Here is a 25,059-nt window from a genome sequence, read left to right on the forward strand (position 1 = left end):
CCATGGCTGTGTCTGCTAAAAATACAACAGTTTGTGTTTCATCAGAGTGAGCTATTAAAAAACTACTGTCTTTTCCTTCAGTGTTTTCTGTCTAATACTCTCTTGGTTGTACAGTCTGACCTTGTAATTGCAACAATCTTATACAGACATTCCCATGTAGCATAGTGTGGGAAACAGTGGTTAACACAACATTACTATTCAGATATCAGATCTTGGTGAATGCAACATGTCAGACCATACAATACCAGAGTAAACGCAACCAGTCCAGGATTTAGACCTTTATTGCCAGGCAATTACAGTTCTCTTACCTGGAAGACCTGTGGGGGAGTGTTTGTTAACACTACCTGACTGTTTTTACGCATATTCCCCTAAATCCTGGTTAAAAGTATGTATACAGCTTACTACCACTCCCAGGATTCAAACCATGGCTGTGTCTGCTAAAAATATAACAAATTGTGTATCATCAGAGTGAGTTATTGAAAAAACGCTCTTTTCCTTCAGTGTTTTCTTTCCAAGTCTCTGTTGGTTGTAAAATCTGACCTTGTAATTACAACATTCTTATACAGACATTCTAGACATATTTGTATGTAGCACAGTGTTGGAAACAGTGGTTAACACAACATTATTATACAGATATCAGATATTGGTGAATGCAACATTTTATGCCATACAATACCAGAGTAAACACAACCAGTCCAGGATTTAGAACGTTATGGGATTATTACTGTCATATTGTATGGTTTATTCAGTACAAACCATATACATTTTTTATACTACCAGGTGACATTTTACTCCTTTATATTTATTTGGTATGACTACTACAAGCAGGATTGTTACTCATCAGCCTCACGACCCTGCCTTTGCAACCTACTGGCATGGGCTTCCTGGTTCACAGCCTGCTCATCTGGACTGTAATGAAAATAGAGAAACATTTATGCATACCTATCCATCACATATACAGGCTGGACTTTGGTAAACAGTTATTGCTATGAATACTTACACACTGCTGGGACATCTCCCTTCTCTCTTGCTTCTTGGACCCACTGTTCCAGGAGATCCCTCTTGCTCTATTTCAAGTCGGCATAGTGGTGCCGGACCTGCTCACCAGTCCAAGGGATACTAGTGGCACTGGTGAGATCATAGGTGAGACTTTCCCAGGCTTCTGCCGTATTTTGGGAGCCCTGGTACTGGTCCTGCAGCAGTCTCACTTCATGTTTTTTTACCAGGAGTCCTACCATGACCTTGGAATCCTGTATGCCCCAGCACTGCACCCGAAAGCGCATGCCCTCTCCAATACCTACCATACTGCTTACAGTGGAGAGTTAGAACAGTTATGAGCTGCATTCACACCTGTGGGGTTTCAATAGGGCGAATTTCCCACCCTTTGCCATGATTGGACGGTTTTGAAAATGCTGAGCTAAGCTAAGCTATGGGTAAACCTGCTTAGCTAAGGTTGGCAGTGCTTAAAGGACCGGCTCAGCATTGCTTACCAATGGGAAAATCCACTTAGCGGGGCTACTCATTGCTTAGTATTCATATGTACACAATGCTTACACCCGGTCCGCATAGATGTGCAATGCTTAGCATTGCTTATGTTTTGTTTTATTGGACTACCACCTGTATGGGATTGATTCATCATTCATTACATAATATAGATTTATTTACCTTCCCTGACACACCCAAATGTGCTGTAATTCCATTTATTTTTGTGTGACTATACTGAATGGGGCACTTGTTTCACTACTTTATTACACTGACACCTCACATCTGGGCCTAATACACTACTCTGGTTGAGAAAAATAAGCTACTTCCTACATAAATATATAAATTAAAATTGTAATGTTTACACATACAAAATGTAAATAGTTTTGGTGAGGCTCAAACTGTGTGACTATATGCAAGGCGTACACTGTAACCACTACACTATTGCACTTATGTTTAAGGTGGATGTCTATTGCTTTTTAACTTATCCTGTTGTTTCAGCTGGGCTAAGTGTAGCTAAGCAACGAGCACACCCTAGCAGCTATGCTTAAACTTTACTGCATATGTGAAAAAAAAATTGTTGTGTTTTTTACTTCGCATCCTTCAGAATATCCATGCTAATGCTGAACCTGTTATTCTATCAAATTTCTGGCTTTGTAGGGACGATTGTCCTTTATGGCTTTGTCCAGATTTCTTACTCTGACTGGTTGGAAGGTGTGCGCTATGTGCTTCATACCCTGCCGAAAATTTATGCTTTTGCTAAACCGGTTATTCTATCAACTTTATGGTTTTGTAGGGATGACTGTCCCTTATGGCTTTGTCAAGATTCCTTACTCTGACAGGTTGGGAGGTGTGCGTTATGTGCTTCGTACCCTGTCGAATATTCATGCTTATGCTAAACCTGTTATTCTATCCACTTTCTTGCTTTGTAGGGACAATTGTTCCTTATGGTTTTGTCCAGATTTCTTACCCTGACGGGTTGGGGGTGTTACAAGCGTTCTCACTCTGTTTAAATTGCCGTACGGCAATTCTAATGTGCAGTAGGCATGTGTATTGTGAGAGCACTGCTTTCACACACCCCCTGCACTCATATACAGAACCATGTCCGTTTTACAACATGGCAGCGCGCCTTCATGAATATGCATGGTACACTGCCGTGCTTCATGGGAACGGTCCCTTCCATGCAAGAATAAGCTGTTCTTGCACGAAGTTTGCTGAATCCCAGGAATAGTTATTATGTAGAGAAAACAGAAAGGAGACATAAAACTAGGATTTATGGGAATTTGTAAGCAGTTTCTAAAAACAATATCAATAACTCTCTATTCAAGCATTCTTTACAATGTCCAGGTTTTACAAAGTTTAGATATTGTATTTTAGAACTGGTACCTCTGAATTCAAGAAGAGGGTGGTGGGAACTTTTTCTTTAACTTAGGGAATTTTACTGGATAATTAAGTTAAAATCCCACTTACCACCAGGTATTAATGACTTGGTTTCTATTTCGCCTGTTTTAAAGAAGAGGGCTTTGAATTTCTAAAGTATTTAATTGCATTTTTAGCTGCATTGTTCTGTTGGAATTTTTATCTTGCATAACTTGCTACATAATACGTTTTAAATAATATGTGCTTATATATTTTCTGTATGTATATCTAAGTTTATACTTGATATTGTACAAAAGAATATTTTTCCGTGTGTAAAGGTAAATGGGGTACTTTGGCCTTAAGGTAACAACAAGATTCATTTCAAGTGTCATCTTAAATTGCTTTACTTAATAGTTGATTAAGTAATTTTTAAGTATTTAAGCAAGTCACTCTGAGTATACCATTGTTTTGAAGAAGCCACAAGTTTGTGCTAGGGGCAAAAGCACTTAAAACGACAAACAGAACCTTAATAAATACAGGTTATTTGGTTGGACTTTCTTTTATACAGAATATGTGCTTTTCTAGGAGTATGGAGCTTATGGCATGAAACTACCAAAGAGACAATTTTGTTTATTTAGTTTATTGGTGGCTCTTTTCCAGCATTGCTTTGTTATTTGATTATACAAACTACCTTAGGTCCCAGTTAGTTTGGATGATCGACTCTTTAATGTATCTGCTAGGAGATATGCCAGCAAGATGACAACCATGACCACATTAATAACCTCTCCTGGGAGTAGGCACCTCCACAATCTATGTTGTTGTGGAAGTTCTAGCACTGTGGGAATGAGATCTTGCATGTCAATGGCCACATTGGGTAACATCTGTGGATGTAGCAGATGACTGGTCTTCTGGATGGCCACTCCTATCACCAGATGACCAAGAAAAGACATTGCAAAGACCAGTGTGTGATTCAGTCAATAGAAGGAATCACACATACTGGACATGCACTTTCATAGATATGTATGCTTAACTTAGATTACCCTCACTGTCTCTGCCATGGTTGTGGTGGCAATACCTTGCACCTCCACAATATTCCTGCACATACATTGGGTTGCAGCCAGTTGAACACCAACTTCAGAGGGACAGTAGTAACATACCTCTCAATCTCTTAGCACTACAGATCTGGAAAAAGCCAAAAATAATGGGGGGGGGGGAGCAAAGCCCCCAAAATAGGGACACGTTTTAAATATTGCTCTTATAAACTTAGAAGTTGCTAGAATAAAAGGCTTGTGTTACCATGCTTTTTCTGAAAGATATAAAGTCTGAAACACAAATGCCTTTCATTATTTAGTGAATTCCAGTCTTCACTGGTTTGCCAAAAAATACTGAAACCACAAATTTTATTTTTTATTTTAGATATTAAATTATTTACTAGAAAAATCAATTTAGAGATAATGGCTGGTAGGGCAGGTTTTAAAAGGGAAGGAACAGGAGAAAGTATTCTAAAGAGAAAGTCAACTTTTAACCCTCCGTTAATCCCACAAATAAAGAATTTTGAAAATGTGGTGATTGATTCAGTTAGAAAAAATTGTAACAAAGGATGGGTTCACCATAATCTGAACAAGGAAGAGAATGAAGTTTTAAATAATCTAAGTAGCAACAACTCATTAAGGATTATGAAACCAGACAAGGGAGGGGGAATTGTCTTTATGGACAAAATTTTATATGAAGGAAAATTGAATACTATACTGAGTGATGAGCAAAAATATGGGGTGGTATCCCTAAATGAAATTAACATAGGCTATCATAGAATTGACACAATTTTAGAAGATTTAATGTTAGAGAAAGTAATAGATGATAAAACCTATAAATTTTTGGAAGTTAAGAAACCCAAAATAGCTAATATATTTGGGATACCCAAAATTCATAAGAATATGACTAACCCCCCCCTTAGACCTATAGTTTCTGCTGCAGGATCTAAAACCAGCCCTTTAGCAAAATTCGTTGATTTTAAAACTAAGCATATTTGGTTAAATAACAAATTAATTTTAAAGGATTCTTGGGACTTCTTAGGGGCTATAAAACAAGATATGTTCAGTGAAGATTTATTATTTATAACAATAGATGTTATAGATTTGTTTGGATGTATTCCTTTTAAAGAGGGGATGGATATGTTTGAGCAGATGGTATTTGGAGATGAAAAATTGAGGCTGGAAGACAAAATTGCTAGCGTGACACTAATGGACACAGTCTTAAAATATAACTATATTATGTTTGATGGTGAATACCATCAACAAAAGACGGGTGTAGCTATGGGGGCAGTGTGTGCCCCAACATTTGCAAATATTGTTCTAGCCAAATGGGAGGAACAATATATTGTCAACTGTAGGTTTCAAGAATGTTGGATAAAATACTACAGATTTTTAGATGATATAGTTATTTTATGGAGAGAGTGTCAAGATAAATTTCTAGAATTCATGGAATACATCAACAAAACCACTACATTTTTGAAATTTACATATACTATTAGTATGGATTCATTGAAATACCTAGATATAGAAATATATAAAGAAAAAGGGAAATTTGAGAGTAAGGTTTTTAGAAAAGATACATACGTGAATTCATTTTTACATTATGACAGTGCCCACCCCCTTTATAGTAAGAAAAACATAGTAAAAGGACAATTTGTAAGGGGTTCTAAGATGACGTCGAGTGACATGGACTTTCAAGAGGAATGTAGGATTTTAAATAATATGTTTTTAGAACGTGGATACCCCACTGACTTTATAGACAATTTAAGGAAGGAAGTGGAGACAGGTAGGCAGGGTAGATGTAGACCAATTTTGGAAAGAGGGAGAGATACTAATGTGGAAATAGACACACATACTTGTTCTAACTGGAACAATAACAACAATAGCATCAATAAAAATGAGCAAGTTAACTTTACTAGAAGTTTAATAGTTGAGTATAACCATTCCAATTTTAAATTGAGAGAAATTTTTAAAAAGGAATGGAGTAAATTTAGCTCCTTAACAGACATTGAAGAAATAAACACTATGGAACCAAAAATGGTGTATAAAAACCCACCAAATTTAGGCAAGATTTTGGAAAAAAGTAATGTCATAACAAGAACAGGAAATAAAGGGAGGAAAGGGACATTTAGATGTGGGAGATGTACACAGTGCCCACAAATTATTAACAAAGAAACAATCTACATTGAAAGTAGAAAAAAATGGCTCAAAAGTTATAATTTTTACAATTGTGAAAGTAAAGGGGTAGTTTATATTGCTATTTGCCAGAAATGTCAGTCATTTTATGTGGGGAAAACGGAACGATGTTTAAAAAGAAGAATTTATGAACATAATTATGACATTCTGAAAGCCAAGAATACAAATGCTTTATATAAACACTCCACCACATGTCCTGAATATAAGTTTTATTTTTTTGTTCTTGACCAAGTTTTGCCAAACATTAGGGGTGGGTTATGGGAGGAAATTTTGGAAAGTAGGGAATTATGGTGGCAGATCAATTTAGATTCTAATTCCAAACCAGGAATGAATGATTTTTTGACCATAACTCCCTTACTTAAAATAAGAGCTAATAAGCTTTAGTAGTAAAAAAATACATTTTTTACAAAGGACACTAGAGGGCACTATTGCATAACACACACCAGTCCCTTAGTTCAATGAATGAAATGATAAAAGTATTTTTTAAAAGAAGTTTTTTTTAAAAAGAAGTTTTTAGAAAGAAACATTTTTTTATATACAAAATGAGTTTTTAATGTACCTATAATTATTTATTTATTTATTTAATGAATATTTATATTTACAATGTATATATTTATAAATGAAAATGAGAAATAGTTTTTTTAATGAGAGCAGTGAATTCATGCATTTTAAGTATTCTGCACTTTTCCTGATGGGCATTAATATTCATGAGTATGTGCAATTTGATAGGACAGTTTGAATTAATTGAGAAATGTCTATGGACAATTGTCATAATTAAACAAAGTTGATTTACTATATAATGAAAGGAATCAACTATGGAGCTTTGTCTGATGAAGTCCTATTGTGAAGGACGAAAACGCATACTGAACTGTTATTGAAGAGCGTTAATACAAGTTTTATAGTTGGCGTTTGCTTTTGGTCTTACTTGTTTTTAAACTATTTGTGGAATAAACTGCACGGACTGAGCATCAACGTTTCCTGGCACTTTTTTCACAGTTTATTGTTTTGAAGAAGCCACAAGTTTGTGCTAGGGGCAAAAGCACTTAAAACGACAAACAGAACCTTAATAAATACAGGTTATTTGGTTGGGCTTTTTTTTATACAGAATATGTGCTTTTGTAGGAGTATGGAGCTTATGGCATGAAACTACCAAAGAGACAATTTTGTTTATTTAGTTTATTGGTGGCTCTTTTCCAGCATTGTTTTGTTATTTGAATATACGAACTACTTTAGGTCCCAATTAGTTTGGATAATCGACTCTTTAATGTATCTGCTAGGAGATATGCCAGCAAGATGACAACCATGACCACATTAACACCCTCTCCTGGGAGTAGGCACCTCCACAATCTATGTTGTTGTGGAAGTTCTAGCACTGTGGGAGTGAGATCTTCCATGTCAGTGGCCACATTGGGTAACATCTGTGGATGTAGCAGATGACCAGTCTTATGGATGGCCACTCCTACCACCAGATGACCAAGAGAAGACATTGCAAAGTCCAGTGTGTGATTCAGTCAATAGAAGGAATCACACGTACTGGACATGCACTCTCATAGATATGTATGCTTACCTTAGATTACCCTCACTGTCTCTGCCATGGTTGTGGTGGCAATACTTTGCACCTCCACAATATTCCTGCACATACATTGGGTTGCAGCCAGTTAAACACCAACTTCAGAGGGACAGTAGTAACATACCTCTCAATCTCTTAGCACTACAAACCTGGAAAAAGCCAAAAATAATGGGGGGGGGGGAGCAAAGCCCCCAAAATAGGGACACGTTTTAAATATTGCTCTTATAAACTTAGAAGTTGCTAGAATAAAAGGCTTGTGTTACCATGCTTTTTCTGAAAGATATAAAGTCTGAAACACAAATGCCTTTCATTATTTAGTGAATTCCAGTCTTCACTGGTTTGCCAAAAAATACTGAAACCACAAATTTTATGAGGAACAGACCAAAACCATGAGGCAAAATCCAGACATTCTGTGAAAATCTGGACAGTTGACAGGTGTGAACAGTAATCATATGTCCAGCCTCCCCCACCCCATCTGAACCTTCCTTCCTATGAATGCCAGGGGCAGATGCAGACGTCATTCTACAGGGGGCTAGCACACTTCCATGATCTATAGTATCCCCATCAACCTGCCCTGTAGCAGATGTTTGTGTATCCGGGTATTTGCTGGCATAGAGACTGTCAATGATCTGGACTGGGGATGTTGTGGCCATACCACCTGTCTCAGACACACATGTACACATTGTGAATCCCTCACTGTGCCAGCTCATTCTCACCGTCATTTTAGAGGCTACAGATCCTCCAACATCAAACGGGGATAGTTTAACAATGTTGGTGCAATATAAAGAATCACCTGTAAATACACCAAAATAAAACATCTCCAGTATAAGTATGAGCCAGCACCACAACTACACATGCAGCTTATAATTGTACAACTATGAGCATGATAAAAAGTATTACCTAATATCCACGGCCATACCTTGAACAGATGGTTGCACCTGTTGGATCCTTGATGTATACCACAAGTCAGACAGATTTAATAAAGTTTAGAGTGACCAATAGGTAAGGATAGGTGGCAGGTATTGATACAGTGTAACAGAACTACATACCTGGAGCATCTGCAGGTTAAACTCTCCTGGGCATGTCCAGCTATGCACCAATATCTAGAACCGCAATGAGGGGCTCTGTGGAGGTGGTATTGCCATTAAGAAAGGCCAAGAACTCCATCTCCATAAGAGATGGTTCAGTCTATGACCCACCACTTGTTGCCCTATGTTGCAATGCCATGACATCTGCTGAGTAGGTGGCACCACAGATCATATCCATGGCCTTGTGGCAGACCATTTCATAGCTATAGCCCTGACCACCTGCCACATTAACATTTCTAACAATTTCAGTCACAGCACAGTCATGGTGGGGCTGATTGGTGACATGGACATCAAATATCCATTACCATGGAGATGTAGGGCCTGTAGTACCACCTCATTCTCAATATCTGACCATTCTGGCTTGTGGGTGGATGTGGATTGCCCACCAGATGCAGGACTTTGTTTTTATTTGCCCTGTTTTAGGCACAGCTCTCTTGATATGGAAAACAGTGGAATTAACAACTTTGTTTGTGCAGAGGCTTTACAAAACTTTACACTACTAATATACCATTAGGCCATATTGTATGCTGTAGTTGTGCTTGACAGTTAGATATCTGTATCAAAAGTCTTTAAGTAAATGTCAGGCATGTATGTGTACTCAGCACATCATCCCCATAAAGAAAGCACAGAAGTGTGACTGAACAAGAGCACATGGCCAGTACAATAGCACAGTTATAAAGGCTGTGTCTAAAGACATATATGCAAGGCACTCAACACTAAAACTGTATTGAAGCGTACTCTGAATATGAGCTCAGGTGTGTGTTCACTGTCTAACTAAATAGTCCTGCAAGCTGGTATATTCAGTATACTTGCAAAGACTGTTTTGGTCAACCCATTTAAATGTACTGACAAACTGACATCCCTTAGAGGCATCATTATAAATGGCAATAAAAAACAACCACTGAACAAAGGAATGGATTTGTAAGAAGTAGTTCTTATGTTAATTAAGCAGATATCTCGGTCAAAAGGAAACATTTTCACCAAAAACATCCTTAGCAGGAATTAAACTCCTTTACCAGTGTTTTTCTAAATAGCACAATGAGGATTTGGCTTCATGTCATGCTTATATCATGTAGATTCACATCTTTGGGTGAGATGATCATGCTAATGAGGACTTAGCTCAGTATCGTTCCTGAATTACTCCATTTGTGTAATGAGCACAAATGGTAAACATCATGCAGATTTCTACATGATGTTATGCACATGCCTGAGTTCCTGCAGGTAACACTGCATATGTTTGATCAGCCTAAGATTTTAAGGGTGAGGGAATTATCCTAGCATTTTTTTAACCATCTGCAGATGGAGTCATTGTAGAGTATGTATTCTCCACAATCTATAGAGGGATGGAGGACTGTCATGTTTCCACCTTCAAATGCTCGAAGATGGCAAACTCGGAATAAATATGTACTGTATTATTATGCTTCAATAATACAGTACATATTTATTCTGAGTTCGCCATCTGTCAAGCAAATACAATGTCAATCAATGGCCATCATTGAGCAGACGGAACACAACATGTGAACTGCTTTGGACACCATTTTTCCATGAGATTCTTCAAGGTGAGACATCATGGCTGGTGAAAGAGAGATTAGAGGTCCTTTTAGAGCATAAAGGTGAGGAGGAGTCCAGGATTTTTTGGACATACTCCATAGGAGTACAGCTGGAGTCTCCTCCAGGAGGGCTATACTGAGTCATATTATAAGGCTGAAGTCTGGAATAGTTTGGCCAAGGCTATCACCCATGCTACTGGCATCCTACACAAGAGGAAACAGTGCAGTCTCCATTACAGTGACATGAAATATCACAGTCCTGAGTCTTCTGATGTAAGGATGAAAGTAAGCAGCAATCACCACCTTCATACTGTAGGTGTAACTTATTATAGCTACACAAATAACCTGCCACGGGATGACATTTACACAAATAACCTGACACAGGATGCCATCTACAAATTTTATGTTATGCCGTTTTTATGTCTGTAGCCCCCAAAGAGATTGAAAGGAATAGGCAGATGTACAGGAGCAGACAGGAGTGCCCAAGAGAGTGCCAATGTGAGTATAAATGTGTCATAAAAATATCTGACATTTAATAGTAACAGTAGCAGGGACTAAAAAAATTTTATAACTTTTAAATGCTAATGTCAATTCTGTCATTAGTAAAATAGCTCAAAAGTTACAGTATGCTTGCGCAATATTAGAAATGTATTTCCGCATGCCTCCTCCTGTATAGATGGACAAGTTGGTCAGGTTGTTAAGCTGGCAAGGCTATTTAGTGATCACTGCTCCCCCCATCCTCACAGGTGTACTCATTAAAAGTATTTCAGTATGTTTTTCTGCATATAATGCTACTGCACCATCTTTGTAATACATGCTAAACTTATCACTAGAACTGGCCTTATCTCTAACCCTAAAACCTAGCTTTAAAACAACTTGAATAACACTACCACTAAACAAGACAGGCTCAGATACACTAACATGTACCAACACATAAAATGCACCATTTACCAAACCCTTATCCTAACCCTAGAATACACACATTTATAACTGCACTATCCCCAGGATTCATGAACAGTCTGTGCAAGAATAGTCTATTCTTGCACGGATTGTTCCGTGCAGGAATACAGCAACAGCACGCCCTACATATTAATGAGGGCACGCTGTTGTATTCCTACAACTACACAATCCGTGTACGAGTGCAGGAGATGTGTATAAGTCCTGCACAGACACTTAAACATGCCCCCTACACTCAGAAAGTGCCATACAGCACTTTCAAACAAGGAAGTAGCATAATATTAGAGCCTGGCTCTAATATTATGCATTATTTCAGTGTCCGCGGACACTGAAATGTAAAACTAGCATGTCAGGATTCGTGGACACTGAAATAAGAAAAAAAAACAAAATCCCCCAAGAAGTAGCCCGCAGAGTACATGACTGTCCCCGGAATGGCCAGATCCCTGCCCTACATGGCTGCAACCTGCTGAGAAATATATGAAATAATTTAATATGTCTTTATATATATATATATATATATATACACATATATATATATATTTTTTACAATAAAAAATTTTAAGCACAGCGCAGCAGGTTTGCATGCCACAAGGCTTTGCTCAGACTAGCTTAAATGCTGTTTGAGAGTGAAATAGAATTCTGAAGAAAAAACCCTTGTTGCTGATGTAGCGTAGTGGTTAGAGCACTGGTTTAGTGTGCAAGCCATGTACAGTTTGAATCCCAGCTCTAACTAATATATCTTATGTGTGGAAGCAGTTGTAAATTAATTTTTATGAATTGGAATGATATTTGTAAGTCATATGTGTCACATATGGTAGTGAAGGGCTGGGAAAATGCCATAGGGAAATGTAAAAAACTTTTTCTATTTTATTTTTTAAATAATAGGCTAGTTAAGCCTGCTGCAGCTCTGCTGACACAAGCTAGCATGAAAATATAAGCAATCCTTAGCAACTGTAAGCTTTGCTTAGTTGGTTTAAGCCTTGCTAAGTGGATTTGCGCAGAGCTAAGCATAGTTTAGCATATTTGAAAATCGGCCAATCACAGAAAAGTGCAGGAAAATGGCCTTATTTAAACCGCACAGGCAGGAATACAGCCATATCTCTTTGAGTCTGATCAGGGTAGTAACAATGGCAGGTGTAGGAGAGGGTGTTCACTTCCGAGCACAACACTGGGGTATCCAGGAGTCCAGGGTCATTGTTGGACTCCTTATCAAAGACCATGAAGCTAGACTGCTGCAGGGCCAGTACCAGGGCTCACAGTACAAAGCGGAGGCCTGGTACCATCTGGCATGCGATCTCACCATTGCCACTGGAATACCCTGAACTGGTGAGCAGATGCGTCATCACTATGATGACCTAAAGCATCGTAGGGGTGAGCTCTTGGCCCACTGGATCCAAGAAGCACGAGCGGAGGACGTCCCAAATGTTTGTAAGTATCCAGTCTGTGTATTTGTAAATAATTATGTAACAATTGTATATGTTACTGTACATATGTGCTTAATGTGTGTTCTTTCCCCATAGAGTTGCTGATGAGAGGGCTGCGAACATTGATGTCCATGCACAGCGCCTGGTCCAGCTGTGTTGAGAGTTTGGTGAGTACAGAAATATTTGTAATATCTGATGTAATAAATCAGAAATAGTAAAGATAGTAAAGGTAGTACTGTCTCTATATATAATTGTGCACTAACTGTACTGAATAAATGTATATGTCAGGCTGCCAGTGTTAGAACTCAGTAGTGTCAGCTGCTGTGTAATGCAGTTTTGTAGCAAACAAGGTACAATTGGGGAGAGGAAGAGAAGGATATGTATTAGGCTGTCTGAAAGAAACTGCTAAGAAACTGCTGTGTCAGGGCTACTGTAACAGTTACAAATGAGAAGCAGTTTACCTGTGCAGATCATGCAGTAATACTAACTGGATTTCTGAGTTATAGAAAGTGTTATGTCAAAAATAATAAAGCTGACTACCACAAACTGTTGTCTTTCACTTGTCCTCTATCTGCAAAGTACAGTTGTGTAGCTGCTGCAACATGCAGTAACTGAGGTGAAGTGATGTAGCACTGTTCATTTGCATAGTTCAGAATTTGGATCTGAAATAACTGACAAAATGCAAAAGTAAATATTTTCTTCAGTAATGTCTTATTCCTGCCAGCATTGCCTTGTGCTAACCTTTGCATATCAGCTGTATGTAGTCCTGAATGTACAGGAAAGTGTGAGACACTAAGAGGTGCAGACTGCAAAAGTAGAGCGTGTTGAATTGATTCTAAATTGAAGTCTGTTTTATTAAAATGTCCAAATGTCTAGTTTTAATAATCTGCTCATATTGTGTAAACAGTAACATCAACAGATTTGTGTTCTGATGTTTCTTGTAGGTATAATGGAAAACAAATAAAAAGACATATGATAAAAAAAGTAGAGTTTGTAGAAAAGTATGCACTAGACAGAAATAAACCAAGTAACAAAATCCAGTAGCTCAGTCTGATAAGGACTAGGTCTGTAGTTCCCTTTAGCACACACACATCATGGTTCGAATCCATGAATTGCTACTAACACGTCTTTCTAGTTCTAAAGCTGTAAACTTGAATATTGGTAGAAACACTACTCTATTGTGAACAGATATTTTCCCCACAGGTAAAGAAATATTTACAGAAGCAGTATGATGGGTATATGTATGAAATGTGTACAAAGATTTTGTTGAGCAACCCCAGTCCTACAGATAGAAGAAGGCTAGCCATCTACACAATGCAGTCTGGCCAATACAAGCCTCTCAAGTGTCATGCTGTCATGGATAGTTTCCCCTGTTGCCAAGGAAGCTGCACACAAATAACATCACAGTACAAGTATACCAAAAAACACTTACAGAACAGTAGGACAGAACACACTGTTACTTGTAGCAGTAAGTATGACAGGTATGAGTCCCTTGTACTTATGTACGTAGAGTATGTACAGGTGTGTATGTGCTGTAGTAACTGCATGGCTCAGGTAGAGGTTAAGGGAGGACAAAACTGTAGAGTATTGAACAGTAGCGTGTTGAGAAGTATCACTGAATGCAGTTGTTAATGGAATTATTTCTCTTCCCCCACCACTCATCTGCTCCAATAATTGCACAAAATGTAATATGGGTATGTTGTTACCAAAGCTTACTGTTGGGACCTTTGTTCCATTTTGGTTATTATATTTGAAACTGTGTGCATACTAACATACCTTGTTGAATAACCATTGTTGTTGGCCTGTTACCATAAATATAACGGGCATGCTGTTGCAATCCTGACTGCCATTCCATTTCTGGATGTGTTCTGTTTGTCATCCACTGTTACAATTTCATTATTCTGGGTCAGTTGGAACACCCATGCATGCTGTGTTGACTAATGTTTAAATGTTTTGTTTATGACTTACCAATACACCTTGTTAATTCTCACTCCATACCATATTCGGGAAGGCTGATCCCGGCGGATCCACCACTCCCTCCCCACCTGACCAAGGCACCAGATCCCAGCACGTCTGGGACCCAACCTGGACCTCCCTCATCTGCTGGTCCTGCATCACCCTCGGGTGGAACCGCTGCAGGGGATGGGGCTCATCCTCCCCCTGCACTCGATAGCGGTATGGATCTTGTTACCCGGCAAGAGGTCCATGGCATGGTGCGCAGTGTCCTCCAGTCAGAGCTGGATGAATGACTGCGCCAGGTGGAGGGCAGACTGGTGAGGCTTGAGGGGCAGCTGGCCCCTCCAGCCCCCAGCACAGCCACCTTTGAGGCCGTGAAGGAGTAGTGGTGACTGCCATCAGGTAGGGACATCAGTCACACTACTACCATCTAGGGGGCTTATGGGCATCTGTTCCCAACCATCCTCCCCATCCAAGGGGTCCCCCCCATGTGTCACACACCACCCCTGTCTGCTGTCTTGTGTGTCTTGGTCTGCAAATGCAACCTCTCCTGTCAAACATTCCTACCCACACTTACCTACATTCTTTCCCCAACATCCCAATCTCACCTTTAAAAAATAAAGGGCATCTGTCCCAAAAAAAATTACGTCCCATACATAGCTCTGCATTTCGCCCAGAGATACGGTCCCCTTACCCAATCTACCCCACTAATTGTCATTATTTTATGTCACTCACACCCCCTCTCTGTGCAGTTTGAGTCTCTAAATTCCAAATTGCCCACAGTTATATCACCTGTTGCTGTCGAAGAAATGCAGAGGTATGGTCCTTTCCTACACCCGTCCTGCACATCCCTAGCTGCCACTCATCTTGTTTTACCCCCTGCTTGCCCTCACTTTACCACTTTCCTGTCTCTCTTTTTTTCTTTATTTAAAATTAGCTAGGGTTTAAGCCGACCAAAGCCAAGCGGCCATAAGCATTGCTTAGCTCCACGGAAAACCGGTCAAACCCACTTACAACTGCTTAAAAGTGCCGTAATCACTCTGTATCCAACAGCTCTTGTTCTGCCCAGCAACAAAATAATCAGCCCTTGCAAGTCTTGTACCCAGGATCCTGCACACCACAATAAATTACCACTAAGCCATCTGAGCTGCAAATATGTGTGATGTTTTCAAACATATCATTCAATAGAGTCATTCAACAGTAGAGAAAAGATTCTGTAGAATTAGTCAAGTTTTATATACATATATATATATATATATATATATATATATATGGATTCACTTTATAATTTTGAAATACCGAATTTCAGTATTTCGAAATCATAAAGTCAAACACCCATAATCCCGGCAGCACACAATCGCGAAGCACACAATCATGAACATATACAAACCATACACCACACAACATATACATCGTCCAACCCACACTACAACAAACAAAACATACACAAACAAACCTACACTACATGTAATACATACATACATATATATATATATATATATATATATATATATATATATATATATGTAGGTCACTGTCATAAGATCGAAGTTCCAAAACTTCGAAACATCAAAGGTCGAACTTTGATGATTGAAGTCTTGGAACTTTGAAAATAAAATAAAAAAAAGTAAACAAAAAAAAAATGCTCTAAGCAGGGGGGCAAGTCCGCCTGGACCTCCCACACCCCCGCTACTTAAATATACCAACTCAGAGATCATACTACAGTGCAGAAAAGGGAAATCTTCCCTTTCCACGCTATACAGCGATCTCTGTTATAAGATTTGAAGTTTTAAAACTTCAATCATTAGGGTTCGACCTTTAATGATTCGAAGTTTTAAAACTTTGATCTTATGATAGGGACATATATATATATATACCAACTCTGAGATCATATTATTGAAGCAAAAACTGAATTCCATACAGCGGTCTCCATTCATACCTTTGATATTTTGAATATTCGCTCTTTATGTGTTGCTCAATACATGTTCACACGGTTCAGTTTTCGTGCAAATAATAAAGACCCTGGGGGGTGCAGCCCCCCCTGCATACAACAGTTAGTGACAGTATTTGTTTGTTGGTTTTGTCATGTTTGGAATTTGATGTTTTGGGCTTTCGCCCATTACATGTTGCTCAGTAAGTGTTCGCGCGATTCAGTTTTCGTGCATATATTATAAACCCTGTTTTACATATATATGTAGTGGAGTCGCACATCAGATCCATACCCCAAACATCTTACTGTAACAAATCTGTCCAAAGGATACCAAAATGGGGGTCATGGGGGCCAAAATAGGTACATCTTTGAAATATTGCCCTTATCCCTCTGTCTCCAGCAGTAACTGTTCTGCCTTGCAACAAAAGTATCAGTCTTGCCAAGTCTTGTCCCCAGGGCCCTGTACACCATAGTCAGAGCAATGTAACACTACACTATGAGACCTCTACAAAATACTGATGCTTTTCCAAACATATCAGTCAGTAGAAACATTCTACAGTAGGGAAAAGATTCTGTAGAATCAGTCAGTTTTTTCTATATATACATGTATTTATGTATGGTGATGCATATATGTGGACAGATATAGACACAAAATATATCTGTAGAGATATACATGTAAAATATATACATATATAGATAAACATATACATAGAAAATAATATACATACATAGATTTATATATATATATATATATATATATATATATATATATATATATATATATATATACACACACACACACACACACACACACACACACATGTAGACATAAATATGCCTAAATATATAATAGCTACAAACAAATACAATCTGAGGGTCATGGTGCTCAACACTAGAAGTCTAAATCTCAAAAGGCACTCACTCGAAGCACTCCTTATTCACAAAGGATGCACACATGTCCACACTGGTAGCCCAACATAATCCATCACAGGTATCGCAGAAATCCAAGTTGTAGCCTGCTACAGGTTCCCAACCATGTCCCAAGAGTCAAACCCCACGTTCCTAAGCACCCTGGAGAATGTTACTGTCCAACTTGACACTATTATACTGGTTGACCTCAGCTACCCCTCCATTAACTGTGAAAGCTACCCATGTATCAGTGTGCTTGCCCAATGTTGCCTGGAATGCATCCATTCCAATGGCCTGGAACAGCTCGTTTCTACACGCACTACAGGTAGCAACATCATTGACTTAGTCAGTACTAACATGGCCGACTGTTGCTGTGCACCAGTAGTCAACTCCGCCATGGTTATATCTGACCACAATGCCATCACCTTAGAAATCCACATCCCTCCCACCCTCCCTGCAAAAGTAACCACCATGAAAAACCTTTCCAAAGCCAACTTTGGCCTCCAAAGATCAGCAGCGGCTAACTTCATGGCACCCATGCAAATGGAGACTAGTTGCATGACCTCCAAACACACACCACTGCAGTACGAACACGTACACAAATGCATGGATTCTACCATACCCAATACAAACAAGACTCTCCCCTCCAGAAAAGAGAAGCCAATCTGGTGGTCCCCTGCCCAAACTACTCTACAACAGAAGGAAGAAACTGATATGGAATAAGGTGAAGTCCCAAGACTGGAAAAAAACCCTTATCAGCCTCAACAAAAACATGAGATTCCTCATGAAATACTCTAAAGCTAGCTGTGAAAACAGGATTGCAGCACACAGTAAAGACAGCCATAAGGCCTCCTATAGTTATGTAAAGAACTTCCACAGCAATACCAACATGTGCTCTGAGCTACTGCACAATGTTAACTCCTATGCTGAGGCAATAGATATTGCCAATATACTGGCACACAGATTCAGTGGCAACTTTACCCCTCTCCCCACCCCCAAAGGACCAATCACAATACCAGTACACTGCCAGACACCCAGCAGTACTGCTGCTTTGTTTAACACACCACTGTCCAAGGCCAAGAATACAGCTTCTATTGGACCTGGCACTATCCCTGGCTGATCTGTATGAACTACAGAATGAACAGACACCTCACCTGTGTGCCCTGTTCAGTCATAGCATCACCTCAGGCTTTGTCCCTACTGACTGGTGCACTGCTACAGTTATCCCTCTCCACACAGGAGGAGTGGCTGCAGACCCTGGGAAGTATTGCCCCATTAGCCTGACAAGGCTGTCATGCAAAGCTATGGAATGCATCATCATAGACCCAAGAAACAGGGATATGGGAATCTCCAGACTCAGGATCCCAAACAGTTTACTTTTGTGAAGGGTAGATTATGCCTGTTCAATCAACCTGGTTGACTTCTTTGAGTCATTCACCAGAGCTACCTTAATCTGGCTAAGCCCTTTGATAACATTCCCCACTCAGGGTTCATGGATAAACTCACTAAGCTATGCATCAACCCCAATAACAGTAGGTGGGTTGCAAACTGTCTCACAGGTAGAACCCACAGTGTGAAAGTAGCTGAGCCCAAGTCAGACTCATAACCATTCGTGTGTGGAGTTCCACAGGGTTCGTCCTGGGTTCTCTCCTGTTTGGTATCAACTCCTCTGACGTCCATGCCAACATGAACGGACTCTGGCTGACAATGTTTGCAGATGATTGCAAGTTGGGAGCAATTAACTACCCAAGTGATGTTGACATCCTACAGAAAGGCCTCATTGAGTCCAATGACTGGTGTCAGCGCCATGGCCTTAACTCAATGTCAGTGAATGTGTTGTCATCCCCCTTTGGGATGTCAGGCACTGCAGGGATGTTACAGCACCAAAAATCAGACACCAGTGTGAAAGTGCATACCCACAATCAATTCCACCACAGTCACAGTCACATACCGGTAGGTCAGGTGAACAGTAGAGTATATGGACTGTGTGAAGAAATACATAATAGTTTTCCAGTCACACACTACCCCTACATATAGTGGTACAATTCTCAGTCTAGTCTGAATCATGACTGTGGTACAGGACACATCTCAGTCTGTTGCTACAAAGGCATACAGCCAGTAGACCAGCAAACACTGGAACAGCATGCACAGTCAGATAAAAAAGGAGCCATAACACTTACATCTACCCCCTCATACACAGCCGAAATAACATGTACACATGACATGTGTACGCAATCCCAACAGTCTGTCAACAATGGCAAGACATACACAGACCTCTCAAATGTACAGTTCACCTCAGAATGTACAGACTCAGGACTGATATCTATGACCTCTTCCCTGTAACATGTCTGTGAGTCTAATACATCACTGGGATGGTAGGAGGAATGAGGCAAGAAATAATGTTACTAAATATGTCTGAGTCTCATACTGCATGGCATCTGGACAAAGCCTGACATCATTTGGGGACAAAGGCACAAACACAGGTGTAAATTGGACATATTGGTGTCAGAACTCTAGGCAGTTGTTTCAGGTAGCATGAGCTCTAGATTAACTTGATTATTTTAGGAACAACCAGTAAACGATCTCTTTATTAAAGTGCTTCACCATATTCAAAGATAACATAGAAACAGATTCACTGACGTTTTAATATTTGACTTATTAATGAAAAATTAACTCAATGGTACTATAAAAATGTTCATAACACGTTGTTATGTGCCTTTTCAGACAAGATGTTTACTTGTGGGTAGTGACAGTTTTGAATCTGCGAAAGGAGGAGGGAAAGGGAAAAAAGGGTAAACCGGACATTCACGAAAAAGTGTGATCAAAACTCCTTTGTTTTGCTGTGCTTTGCAGCTTCTCGGGCTTCACATGAAAGTGCCTATAACAGTAATTCATTCAATAGCAAACAGTATAATGTAGTTGAGTGAACAGTACCTCGATTAGTGCAGAAAAATTCACTCTTTCCTTCCCGCCTGGTCCTTGAGTTATTTACAGTAACTTTAAAGCATCACTGGCACTACAAACAGCAAATCCAGTCTGCGACCACACTCTATTTACGTACGTTGTCTCTTAAAAGGATGTAATCATAATGTCACGAACTAGAGACGCAAAACAAGGAAATGAGTTAGCTTCGTACAGTAACAGCGCTAATAAACACAAACGATGTAAATAATCTAATGATTAAACACAAACTCAGTTACTTAAACTGTCTCATAAGCTTTAACAAGGAATCACCCATTTTCAACATCATGTCTATACCCTATAAAACAAAAAATAAATCCAACGATTTACTTCATTACCATGAGTGTTATACATTATACTGTATTTAGAGGACCAGGCAATAGGTTGCTATCAACAAATACAATATACCTTAATCAGACCATTAACATGTACAAGCTTAGTAATTTACCAGCATTTAACTAAATTGCAATTGCCCATGCTAATACACATTACTACCCTATATTGAAACTAAGCATATATTTTAAAATTATAAGCACCTAGTGTATTTACTTAAAAAAAACTACAGACACAAAGTTATATTCTTTACTATTCCATCACAAAGGGTGCCTAAGGTCAAGATATATAATATAATATAACTTTCTACAGCTATATCAGAATATTTAGATACCAGTAAAACTATTTGATCAGTAACATAGTTGACATTACCAACTACAAGGACATAGCCCTTTTAATGTTGTTGACAGTTATTGGTCATTTGGCACAAGCAACTGAAAGGCTAAAAATCATGTAATTTGACATAGCGAGTGGATAATTACAAACTTCTTATTGGGCTATCGATATATTAATTGCAATAGGAACCTGAATAGAGTTTAAGCTCTGATATAGATTAACTGACCTAATATTTAACTTGTTCAGTGATATTGTATTATGTAGTAAAAAATGGGGATTCCAACCACAGTGACCAACAAGAACAGAAGAAAACAGGCTGGAAGGAAGCACTCAGGTCCACAATTTCTTCAAGGTTTAATGGCACAAATAGAAGATAAGCAAAACACGGTGCTTTGCTTATCTTCTATTTGTGCCGTTAAACCTTGAAGAAATTGTGGACCTGAGTGCTTCCTTCCAGCCTGTTTTCTTCTGTTCTGTATTGTATTATGTATTGATATACAGATGTATTCTAAGAGTGATGAAGAGTGTGTTTTTTTTTTTTTTTTTTTTCCTCATCCTCTCTCTCAATAGATGATACTAACAATAACTGTTTGAATATATTAAAACAAAAGAAGCTACTATAAGATCATTTTGAAGTATTTGTTTGATGGGAAGGTAAATGAAGTACCCTATATAAAGTCAATATACTATATTATATCTGATAATTTTAGTTCAAAGTACATTATAATTCGCTAATGAAAATTCTTTAATAGTAATTAACTGAAATGAATTGTTTAACTTACAAGAATTTATTGAAAAGAAGCACTTCTACTGACATAAATACATGGTGGAAAATTTAAATTACTAAATAAGAGGTATGCAGTTGTACTTAGTTATCACGCTGCTATTGGCATAATAAAATCTGCTTTAAATTGGAAATTTCAAGATATTAAATGTCATAACATATCTTTTGAATTTTGAATACTTGTCAGCCCTAATTAACATTATAGGAACCTGCAGCTAACGATTCACAGTACTACTTAACATCAAGTTAGCGCTTTTCATGAGAGGTTACTCAGCATATTATGACATGAACTGTCAAGAATAAACTGAACAGTCAATGCTACATGTTTAAACACCTTAATTCTAAATTATATGCTTACTTATCATTGTTCATTGTTCGTAAAACAGTTGACAACTTAACATTAGACTCAGTACAATCAGATGTGACGAGATGAAGTGAATTACACTTTCCTTATTTCATAATATTACATTATATGTTTGTATGAAACTTATTATAAAATTGTTCTTTAAATATTCTCAATACTTTACACAGATAGAAATTCCTTTTGAGAAGATCATTTCTAATATTAAGCTGTTTTGTTTTAAATATAAAACAAAGAAGAAAAAATCAAATGTACCTAAATGACTTGAGAGGGAAAATGTATGTATGTGTGTGTGTGTGTGTGTGTGTGTGTGTGTATATGTATATGTGTATATATATATATATATATATATATATATATATATATATATATATATATATATATATATATATATATATATGTTCACTATATAATTTCAAAATACTAAAATCAGGAATTTCAGTATTTCGAAATTATAACACCAGGAACCCAGAATCCCAAAAAGAAAACGCAAAATTCAAACATGCACCTACACTACACATGCACATAACATCCCCCCACAACCACACACACTAACTTAAACTATGTATATATGGGGGGGCAAGCCCCCCTGCACCCCCACCCCCCTTCTTATATATTCTAACTTTGACATCACAGAGCCAGCCACACAAGGGCAAGTCTCACACACACACACACACACACACACACACACACACACACACACACACACATTTTACACTCCCTCGCACACACACTAACACACTCCCAAACAACACATACACATACACAAACACACCACTCACTCTCCAAAACAACAGAAGCACTTATTCAAAGTCTCCATACTTCGAGACTTTGAATTTCCCACTATATATATATATATATATATATATATATATATATAAAATAATTTAAACTTGATTTAATTACCTATTTCAAGTTTCATATAAAGGTACTGAAACATTTTCATTACGAATCATAAACAATTGTATTGCATTAGAATGTTATGTAAATTACTACATGGATTTGAAGTAATACTAAATGTTAAATTTAAAATTTTGCCTTCTGAATCCAGACTGGAAACAAACTTATATATAAACTTAAAAAACATTATTGCTATATTTAATAGACTACAAAGATTTAGAAATGTAGATAATAGTGCTTTCATATATTTTGTTACTTATTTATCTGTTAGCTGATTATATTATTCTTTTAAGGTATGAAAATAATAATATATTGATTTTGAGATCTAGAGAGATAAATCCAAACACTATTCACAAGGTTAGAAGGTTTGCTTGGGTAGTATTACTAGCCAGGCAAAGAGGTATATTACCTCATAGTGATGCAGAATGTATTATACAATTAGAAATTTTAAGTTTAGTAGTTCATTTATTTTGTTATAATGGTTTGGTGTCTGCAGGAAGTATACACATTACATATATGAGGATTATGAAATCAAAACATTTTTATAAAGCAAAACCAAGGGTTACAGATATTCCCATATACTGACATACAAAACAAACATAAAGCTAAACATGAAGTGTTTATCCATAAATGTTAATGGTCTGAGGAGAAGTCTATCCAAATATATAAATTTACATAAGCCACAAATAGTATTCCTACAAGAGACTCACTTGTTAGACACAGATATAAACAATATTAATATTAACAAATACACTGTACTAACAAGCTCTCAATATAAACAAAAGAAAAGAGGAGTAGCCATATTAATTTGTAATGAAATCATATCTCCCAAAGTAATCAACACCTATCAACGATACATCAGGTATGTTTTGTCTAGTGTCTATGGAACTCAATAGAAATGTTTATACTTTAATAAATCTATACTGGATACCAAGACTTGGACTAGGAACAGTTAAACATCAATTTGAAGAAATAATTCATTAACTAAAGGTAGCCTAGTAATAGCAGGAGATTTTAATTGTATAACAAATGATAATGACACTGATTCAGAAACCACAAGAAGAAAATTACCTATATCAAAGGCACTTTTAAAATTCACAGACACATTGTGCATAAAAGACATAAATGGATTTGCTGACCCAGACTCATTAATGTATTCCTTTTACTCTTATATGCATAAAACTAACTCTAGAATAGACAGAATATATATAGCTAATGATTTAATAACAAAAATAAAGTTAAAATAATTAATTGTCCACCATCTGATCATAATGCACTAGTTTTTGAGATAGAAATTAAGAAAGCAGATACAAATCCCATCACAAGAATACCCTTATATATCACAAAATTAACAGAATTTAAATAATTCTATGAAAAAGAAATTAAAGCTTTCCTTCAATTGAATGCAACAGAGGATATCTCAGAAATATATATTTGGGACTCATTAAAACCTTGTATATATGGGAAAGTATTATCTTGATACATTAATAAAAGAAAAACCTGGAACAAAGATATGTTAGAATTACAAAAGAAAACTGATAAATTGAAACTGGAAGTTCAAAAAGGGAATACATATCCAGCTCAAGAACTATTACAAACCAACAATAAATATGCAGAAATATTACATCATACAGTTATGATTAATTTAGAAAAGATAAAACTAAACTCTTATTCCACAAATCCAATGCACCAGAAACAATTAGCAAACAGAACAAAAAAATAATAAAATCCAAATTAAAGAAATATATATACCTAATGTCCAGTGCAGTGTTATTATTTTTTTTTCTCTGAAAATATTGCTAATAATGCCAAAAAAAGTTTGAGATGTTGTTCTGCATGTTTGTTTGAGATGTAGCCTTGTATGTGTTTGTACTGAATGTAGGCTTGCACAGGTCTTAAATTCTGACTGTCTACAAAAGTAATGTTCGATTA

The sequence above is a fragment of the Protopterus annectens genome, chromosome 2.part2 (genome assembly GCF_019279795.1).
Source record: "Protopterus annectens isolate FY-2018-M chromosome 2.part2, PAN1.0, whole genome shotgun sequence".
In the NCBI taxonomy this organism is placed as follows: Eukaryota; Metazoa; Chordata; order Ceratodontiformes; family Protopteridae; genus Protopterus; species Protopterus annectens.